This window comes from Mustela erminea, chromosome 7 (assembly GCF_009829155.1).
Source record: "Mustela erminea isolate mMusErm1 chromosome 7, mMusErm1.Pri, whole genome shotgun sequence".
In the NCBI taxonomy this organism is placed as follows: Eukaryota; Metazoa; Chordata; class Mammalia; order Carnivora; family Mustelidae; genus Mustela; species Mustela erminea.
In genome coordinates, this window is record NC_045620.1 from 80,909,962 (window position 1) to 80,920,031 (window position 10,070).

At 39.4% G+C, this 10,070-nt stretch overlaps 1 pseudogene; it reads left to right on the top strand.

Moving 5' to 3' along the window:
• The first annotated feature begins 6,926 nt into the window (after positions 1-6,926).
• Positions 6,927-7,088, top strand: LOC116596595 (annotated as a pseudogene).
• Positions 7,089-10,070: the final 2,982 nt, after the last annotated feature.

Genomic DNA, 10,070 nt, shown 5'->3' on the forward strand with positions numbered 1-10,070 from the left:
GAAACAATGGTGTGGAAGACATTATATTTGTTATTGTGATAGGTACTACCAAGGTAACCCCTAAAAAAGTTGTATCAGTTTACATACCCATCACAATATGTGAATACTACATGTTTATTCCCTATTAAAGCCATAAATATTTTCTACTACAATCACACCAGGGTCAAATAAGCATTTTAATTTAATCTTTTGGCACTGAAGACAATCTCTTCTGATGGTGAGCTCTTCAAGGAATGTATAAATAATAAGATTAAATGTCCATATAATATAACAAAAAAAAGTTAAAGTAAGAACATGGAGTAAATCTCTTATCTTAATGATGTAATTTGTCATTTCACTTTTTTTGAGAAACTCGATACTACTTTGCTCTCAGAGATACAGCAGTGACCTTCCAACATGTTCTTCTTCCTATCAGTCATACAAAATGGACATTGGACTGAACATGAGTTTGACTCCCTGGGTGTATTCATGTATTGAACACAAATTCACAATTCCATGGGCTCTTTCTTCCAAAGAATCTCTATGGGATGATTGTAACTTTGTAAAGCCTGAAAAGAAACACTGGGAGAAATATTTATTTGTGAACATCTTATAAAGCAATTGTTTTTCTATTTGCTCTTAAAAATACTTCATAAAACAGTACATCACATCACAACCATAGATTTAAAAAACATTACCAATAAAATGTGGACAACAGTATGATTATGTATGATGCTCAGACATGGAGGTAAGAGAGAAGAGATATGCTTTTCATGAAAAAATTAACCTGGAAAGGCAAAGTCCTATTCCTATCAACCTCAATTTACAATGTCAAAAATGTTTATGGAAAATTATGAATATTCTCTTTGTGGATCTAAATTCCCTTATTGTCTAAGACTTCAGCAAATAATCTATATGAAGTCTATGAAACCTCAAATCGATCAGGAGCAGAATCAGCAACTGTCTGCAAATAAGTTGCTGCCTTTTTGAGAACATAGCAAAAAAGCATCTGACAAGGCTGTCAAGCCTCAGAGTTATAGATTGACAGTCAGAAATTTATACAGTCCTGTGAGGTGACATTCAACAATAGGTCCCAGACTCTTACTCATTGAGAAATGAGAAATAAAATTATCATTTAACTAGGATCGTTCTCAAGCAGGACAGGGGAAACCACAGAGTTGTATTTCTAAGTAAAAAATAAAAATATGTAAGTAAAACAGATCATTAGAGAAGGTGGAATTAGTACCTATAGCCTGGATGGAAAGATATGCTATTTCCTTCACACATAAATGTATTGTTATCTATTAGGCAACGAGAATCAGAAAAGTAAGTTTTTAAAAAGAAATGAAGAGGTGACCTAACCCATTTATTCAACAAATATTAAATTGAGTATTTACTGGTCACTGTTCTAAATGCTGAGGATTTGAGAGGAAGCAAATCCTACAAAAATCCCTACATTTATTGGGTTTTAAGTCTAATGGAGAACACTGGACGTAAATAACAAAGAAGTCGGAGAAATGGTGTGTTGTATGGTGACAAGTGCTAAAGTTAGAAATGAATCAAGGTATTGAAATAAGAAGTTAGGGGTGGAGCAGTTTTCGGCAGGGTGACTAGGGAAGGTGTCACTTAAAAGGTAACATTCAAAAAAAGACCTGAAGGAGATGAAAGAAGAAGGCCTTGCAAGTATTTAGAAGAGCTTTCCAGGCAGATGGAGAAATAAAGGCCCTGAGGCAACAGCATATTGGTGTGTTATTTATAGTGGTGAACTAGTGTCAGCCCTGGGAACCAATTGTTAAGTTTTCAGGAATTTTGTGAGCTGGTTGTCAAACCTAGCCATTATAAACAATTAAATTATGTATAAATGTATTATTAAATAAATAAATTATATTAAAAGCCAAGGTAATAAATACTCAAGAGTCATCGCTTCCTAACTATGTTATTGTACTTTACCATTCTCTATGCTCTTTAGATTACTTACATCAATGGTGTTTGCATGATGGAAACACCATATAACGATGTGCCACTGTGCCTCTCTCCAACTTTTGTGACATCATATTTGTAGCCTGACATTGGCCATGGTAGGAGTACTTATAGTTTGGAAGTCAGCTAAAATTCAGGACTTTTTTTTCCTCAGAGCTTGTTGTTAAGTCTTTACCATCAAGGAGGCCAGTGTTGTGATCAGTGCTGACTGAGCAAGAAGCAGATGAAGTCATAGCATTAAAGGGGTCAGGTAAGGGGGCAGGTAAATTGTAGGGCCTTACTGTAGGCCACTGGAAATGCATTGGCTTGTTTTCTCAGCGACACTGGGAACCATACAAGTGATTGAACAGAGACATGATGACTTGACCTGACTTCAAATCTTACCAGAATCACTCTAGATGCTGTGAAGAGAATAGCCTGGGAGCAAGGGTAGAACTTGGGAGAACACTTAGGAGACCCTGCGTTCATCCACAGATTGATTTTGGTTTGGACCCGAATGGTAATCATGGAAGTACTCAAAATTAGAGTCAAAGGACTTCCTATAAGATTGGTTTGGGATGTGTGAGAAAGAGAGGATTCAGGGATGACTCCATGGATTCTGGCCCAAGTGACTAGAAGGGTGGAATTAATGTTTTTCTGAGATTGGCTGCAGGAGGAACAGTTTCGGGAGACTGTGGTAGAATTAGTATCTCAATTTTCCATCACCCATAAATTCCTTAAAGGCAAGGGCTTTGTGCCAACTTCTTAGTTGTACTTAATAAATATTTGTTGAATTCACAAATTAATCTTTTTTTGGCTTTTGTAATCAAACATAGCCCTGAAAATTAATGTTGATAAGAAGATGTTACCAGGGGGGTACCTGGGTGGCTCAGTCCTTAAGCATCTGTTTGGCTCAGGTCATGATCTCAGGGTCCTGGGATCCAGCCCCACTGGGCTCCCTGCTCAATGGGAAACCTGCTTCTCCCTCCTCCACTCCCCCTGGTTGTGCTTCCTCTCTCGCTGTGTCTCTCTCTGTCAAATAAATAAATAAAATCTTTAAAAAAAAAAAAAAAAGATGTTACCAGATGTGAAAGTCTCTAACTCTGTAACTCTAAAGAAAAAGAGAGAAGCTGCCCATTTTACTTCCTTTAATTCTCACACTTAGTAGATCTGACTCATTTGTCTCATGAATTTCAGGATATTATCACCATTAGCAGAAAACTTGAAAAGCAGACAAGAATAGTAAGACCTCATGTGTACTTGGACACATAAGTAATTTTGAGAAGGTATTATCAAAATTATGTTTCGAAGCCTTCTTCTCATATAATAAATTGAAAATAGATTCTAACAATAATAGAAAATGTTCTATCACGTGCTCTGACTTTAGAAGAAATGAAAAACCTAGCAAAATTGGTGGATCGATTTCAGTGATTCTTTATAGGGGGCAATTTTGCTCCTGAGGAGACATTTAGCGATCAACCATTGCCTCACAAAACAACATTGTTAGCCAATGTCAGAATCAAACAGCATGTTATCAGACTAGATAGATCAGAAAGTGAAGGTAATAATAAACACCAGTATAATAATGACTAATACAAAGACATTGTTGATACTTACAAGTGGTCAGGGATATGATGCTGCTAAATATTCTGTATGTAGAGAACAGGCCCCCCACAACAAAGAATTATGCAGCCCAAAATATCAATGGTGCAGTGTGGTATGGACAGATGGCAGCTACACTTGTGGTGGGGACAGCATAACGTAAAGTTGTGGAATCACTATGTGTGAAATACCCAAAACTAAGGTAACATTGTGTGTCAACTATACTTCAAAAAAAAAAAAAAGAAAAGAAAAGAAATCAATAGTGCAGAGGTTGAGGAATCCTGATCTGCTTATAAAATATATGATGTTATCTTGGCTTGCTGGAGGAGGGAAAAAAGTGGAATCTCAACTATATCAGTGTTTCTCAAACTTTACTATATATATGAATTGCCTGGGGAGCCTATTGAAATGAAGATTATGTTTCAATAGATTTGGGGAAAGGCCTGAAATTCTGCATTTCTAACAAACTCCCAGGATATGCTAATGCTTATGCTTATAGTCCATGGACCACACTTTGAGTAACAAGGCACTAGATTAAGCCACTGTGTTGTCTGTTGGGGTGGCATGGGGACAGAGATTCCTTAAGAATTTGTCTGAGAAGTTCCCCCCAAATAATGTTTGGAGCATGGTATGTGCAGTTTGTACTGGACTCATTAAAAATACATTATTTTGGGGGTGCCTGGCTGGCTCAGTCGGTGGAACATGAAACTCTTGATCTTGGGGTTGTGAGCTTGATGTCCATGTTGGGTATAGAGGTTGCTTTAAAACTTTGACAAAAAAAAGACATTATTTTTGAGTATTCTGTATTGTGCAATTCTTTCCTTTTTGGAGAAGTTTTAAAACATATCAACTAAGCATCATAAATACATTAGTGGAAGAATCTCAGCACCTCACCCTGTCTTTAGGCGGTACTAGGCTTGAACAATTTCAAGCTGACTCAATGTACTTATTGAGAATGTCAGAATTAAACAGCAGCTAGACAATAAACCCAGAGAGATCAGGTGAAGGTAGTTTTAAAACAGCGAGTATGATAATGGTTAAAATTTACTGAGCACTTACTATGGGCCAGGGACTTTTCTAAGCACTTTGATATGTATTCACTTAATTTTCTTGATAACCCAATGAGGTAGGAACAATTATTATCACCATTTTAAGATGAGGAAATAAACACAGAAAGTTAAGGTATTTGAAAGTAAAGTGAAAAGTATACCAGGATACCTAGATACAAGATAAATGATGAATAAAGCATGAAAGAGTTTGCTAGAAGGAATAAGCTCATTCTGTTCTTATTCCATTTGAATGTAAATTCCAAAACATTGAAAGAAAGAAAAGTAAGAAAAAGAATATCATCTGGAGGGACTGGAACATAGAGTGTAATGAAGTCTTTTTTAAAATAGAGCTTTAGGGGCGCCTGGATGGCTCGGTGGGTTAAAGCCTCTTCTTTCACTCAGGTCGTGATCCCAAGGTCCTGGCATGGAGCCTCTATAGGGCTCTCTGCTCAGCAGGGAGCCTGCTTCCCTTCCTCTCTCTGCCTGCCTCTCTGCCTACCTGTGATCTCTGTCTGTCAAATAAACAAAATAAAATTTAAAAAAAATTTAAAAAAATAGAGCTTTATTCTAATTTAGCTAAATTAGAAACTTTCAAGTTTTCATAAAATGTATTTCAGAACCAAGGTTAAAAATCCAGGGGGCGCCTGGGTGGCTCAGTAGTTAACTGTTTGCTTTCGATTCAGATCCCGATGTCCTGGGATGGAGCCCTGCATGGGGCTTCCTGCTCAGCAGAGAGCCTGCTTCTCCCTCTCCCACTCCCCCTGCTTATGTTCCCTCTCTTGCTGTGTCTGTCAAATAAACAGATAAAATCTTTTAAAAAATAATAAAATAAAATCCAGAAGAAAAGGAGTATAAACCCTAGAAGTTAGTTGTTTGTTTATTTAACATCAATTTAAACATTCAATTATCTTGGGGTGCCTGGGTGGCTCAGTGGGTTAAAGCCTCTGCCTTCAGCTCAGGTCATGATCTCAGGGTCCTGGGATCAAGCCCCACATCGGGCTCTCTGCTCAGCAGGGAGCCTGCTTCCCTTCCTCTCTCTGCCTACTTGTGATCTCTGTCAAATAATCAAATAAAATCTTAAAAAAAAAGCAAAAACATTCAATTATCTTTCCCTTAAGAAATGTTATAAAAACAAAAGATTTATTTCAATAACAGTTACCTTTCTTAGGCATTTTGAAAATTGCCACAATTAATGGAATATTTTCTTAAGAATCTGGCATGTTACTAAAATAAATAAGTAAACCTCATTAAAAAAAAAAAAAAAGAGGGTCACCTAGCTGCCTCAGTCAGAGCAACGTGTGACTCTTGATCAGAAGTATTTTTAACCCCACTTTGGGTGTAGAGATTACCAAATAATAATAATAATAATAAGCTTTATTATTATTTTTTAAAGATTTTATTTATTTATTTGACACAGAGAAAGAGAGCACAAGGAGGGGAGCTGCAGGAAGAAGGAGAGGGAGAAGCAGACTCCCCACGAAGCAAGAAGCCCAAATCAGGGTTTGATCCCAGGACCCCGGGATCAGGATCGGGATCATGATCTGAGCTGAAGGCAACCACTTAACCGACTGAGCCACCCAGGTGCCCAAACAAATAAGCTTTAAAAAAAAAAAAAAAAAGGAATGGTATGGCATGACTTGCCTGTACAACTCTTTATTTGTAATGTAATGAAGATTTTTCAAATGAATAATATTTAAACTACTATTCACATGAAAAGAGAAGTGGAAAAAAACGTTACATAACTATATGGGCTATTTTTTTTTTTTAAAGATTTTATTTATTTATTTGACAGACAGAGATCACAAGTAGGCAGAGAGGCAGGCAGAGAGAGAGAGAGGAGGAAGCAGGCTCCCCGCGGAGCGGACAGCCAGATGCGGGGCTTGATCCCAAGACCCTGGGACCACGACCCGAGCCGAAGGCAGAGGCTTTAACCCACTGAGCCACCCAGGCGCCCCTATATGGGCTATTATAGTCAAAATGTCAGTAATTATAATCCTCTGTAGATAAGACTGGATGCCATTTACCTAAGAAATGCAGAAAATGATATATATGTGTAAGCATGAGATCATAATATCCTCCTCTACAAATTCCTTTTATCACAGTTGTTCAATTGCACAGAACTATAAAAAAATCGTTGTACATGCATACATTCATTCCTCCTCTCCACCTTTCCTCACACTTACAGGAAACTGGAAAGAAAAAGGTGGGGGGTGCTCATGGAATTGAAGAAATCTGATGAAAATTCTCTTCTCACTCAGAGTTTTCCAACAACAACAAAATATCTCCATGATAACATTTGGAGGTATCAAGCTGGTTTCTTTACAAGGCTCTGAATCAAGCTTTGCGCAGTGGCAGTATCGTAGCCAATGAGGTTTATCCGAGGCGCGATTATTGCTAATTGAAAACAAGGCTCTGAATCTTGGGCACTTACTGTTTTTCTAGATGGATAAACTCATCTGCTGGAAATCAAATAATAATAATTATTTATAAGAAAATTGCCTGGTAAATTTACCATTTATCAGTATCTACATTTGCCAGCTGCTTTATATATGTAAACAATCATAAATAAGAAATGAGGCCAGAGGTAACTCAAATTTCTAAATGTTTGAATGTTTGATAAAATAAAAAGCAAGATTTAAAAAAACCCGGGGCATGTGGGTGGCTGAGTTAATGAGCATCTGCCTTCAGCTCAGGTCACAGTCCTGGGGTCCTGGGATGGAGTCCTGCATCAGGCTCCCTGCCTAGCAGGGAGCCTGCTTCTCCCTCTCCCTCTGCAGCTCTCCCTGCTTGTGCTCTCTCACTCTCTCTCAAATAAATAAATAGAATCTTAAAAAAAAATTTTTTTTTAAAGTTCTTATATACAGGGAAATTTGGGTTGTCCATAATGCTATGAACACAGAAAATGTATGACTGTATAAATTCAAACTAAAATGATTTCTTTCTGATTTAACCAGATAATTATTTCATGATACTTTTCTTTGCCTGTAGAGGTCCAGCCTATTGAACACATTTTGTAAAAAAGAATTTTAATGTGTTTTCATGTTTTTTCTTTTTAAGATTTTATTTATTTATTTGACAGAGATCACAAGTAGGCAGAGAGACAGGCCGAGAGAGAGGAGAAAGCAGGCTCCCCACTGAGCAGAGAGCCCGATGCGAGGCTCGATCCCAGGACCCCAGGATCATGACCTGAGCTGAAAGCAGAGGCCCTAACCCACTGAGCCACCCAGATGCCCCTGTTTTCATGTTTTAAATGTTTAAGTTATGCTGAGATTCATGGAAGCTTAAGTATTTGAAAAAATTTTTTAAGGATCTTATTTATTTGACAGAGACACAGCAAGAGAGGGAACAAAAGCAGGGGAGTGGCAGAGGGAGAAGAAGTCTTCTCAGCGGAGCAAGAAGCCTGATATGGGGCTCGATCCCATGATCATGACCTGAGCTGAAGGCAACCACTTAACGACCCTGTAAAATATTTCTTAAGTCTTTCCTACATAAGTCAAATTACACTGAAGGACACATTGAAATAGTTTGTCTAGGGGCACCTGGGTGCCTTAGTCAGCTAAGCATCTGATTTTGGCTATGATCATGATCTCAGGGTCCTGGGCAGGAGCCCTTCCTCGGAGTTCTAGTCAGGGCTCTGTGCTCAGCAGGGAGTCTGCTTGAGAATCCACTCTCTTCTTCCACCCTTCTCCTGCTCATTCTCTCTCTCTCAAATACATAAATAAATCTTTAAAAAAGAAGAAAAATTTTCACCTCATAATTCAACTATATGTTTTTTGCAGAACATAATTTAGTCACTAATGTACTACATAGCCTTTTCTTTTGAGATTGTGTTTAAACCATGACAAGCAGCACTTCTCTCTTTATCCGGTAACAACAAGATTCTTCAATAAGCGTTTTTCAGGGAATTTGGGAAGGGAAAGAGAGCACAAGGTGAGCAAATAAAATGGGCAAGGGTGCGTGAAACTGAGGCCAAGAGGAGGGACCACTCAGTAACAACTGGACATGGCTATGGCTGGTGGGTGGTTGAGGGTGTGCAGTCATAGTCTGGGTGTGTAGTTGGCAGGAACCATGTACTATCCAAGAGACTGAGTTACCAGGCTCACCAGACTCACAGACTGAGGAAACAAGCCCACAGACTCACCAGACTGAGGAAATAAGAAAACGGTGTTGGGTTGGCCTTCAGAGGAGAAGAGATGGGAAACAACGATGATCCCAGAATTAATGCCCAGGGGGCAATTTGTAGTTTTCTAGGCAGAAGCATCATCTTTATGATAAACCAAGAGACTCAACCCAGGGAAACTATGGAGAAGGAAGAAGAGGGTCTTTTGAATGATGTGGGCAGAATAGTTTTTAGCTTCTTCCTACTACACCAGGATATACATCTCCTTAGTTTGTGCAAGAGTTTCAGTTTTCTGACTGGAAAGAGAGAGGACCAGGAGACCAAGAAATCCATGCTACATACAGATTAGTCAAAGGTTTTGGAGAGTCCCAAAGCCCTGCACCTATTATAGCATTTTCAACGTCAGGGGTGGTCCAAAAGAGCCTCAGTTTTCTGAGGAGTTCCTGCTTTCACTGCTACAGTTAGAAAAGACTGGAGGTAAGTCAGTAGAGTTTGTCACTCAGTTGTGTCAGAAGAATTTGTCCAGTCTTGTTTTATAGTGGCATCAGCTTTGATGCTAGAGAGATAAAAAACTCAACACCTGGTAGTTGAAGTAGGACAAGCAAGGGGCAGCTGGAAGTTCACACAGTTCCTATCGTTTTTCCATCAGAGCTTCATCTCTCCCTATTACCTTATTGAGAAGGTAGGCTGCAGCCTGTTTGGGCTTCTAGTCTCCTATTATTCCAGTTAAGAACTTGGCAAGGCCATCTGGACCCTCTGGCTGAACCCCCAAGGCAGGAGATAAAATTGCCCTTCCAAAGACTGGGATGAAGAAGAAAAGAGCAGGGCTTCCCTTCCCTCTCCACCAGCGAAGACCCAAAAGCAGCCCTCTTGCCCTCAGGCAGACAGAAGAACGTCTGCCAGGCTCTGCTTCTAGAGATGCAGAACTAGGGACCAGGCGACTGTTATTCCTCCCTTTTAGCTTTTCTCACCGATGGTGTGGGGTGGGGAGAATGGTTTCAGGCATTTAAGCTTTAGCGGGTATGAGAGATCTGCCAGCATTTTTTGTTTTGTTTTGTTTTGTTTTGAGAGATAGAGAGAGAGTGCACACAGATGTGTGGGGGGAGGGGCAGAGGGAGAGGAAGAGAGAATCCCAAGCAGACTCCATCTCCAGTAAGGAACCTCATGCGGGGCTCCATCTCACTATGCAGAGATCACAACCTGAGCAGAAATCAAGAGTCGGTTCCTTAACCAACTGAGCCACCCAGGCACCCCTGCCAGCATGGGTTTTTTTATGAGGTCAGGGGGACTAAGGGAAGAAATGAGAGCCAGTGAGGGAGGACAGAGTAAATGGGGCTTCAAAGACAAACTCTGCCTGTCCT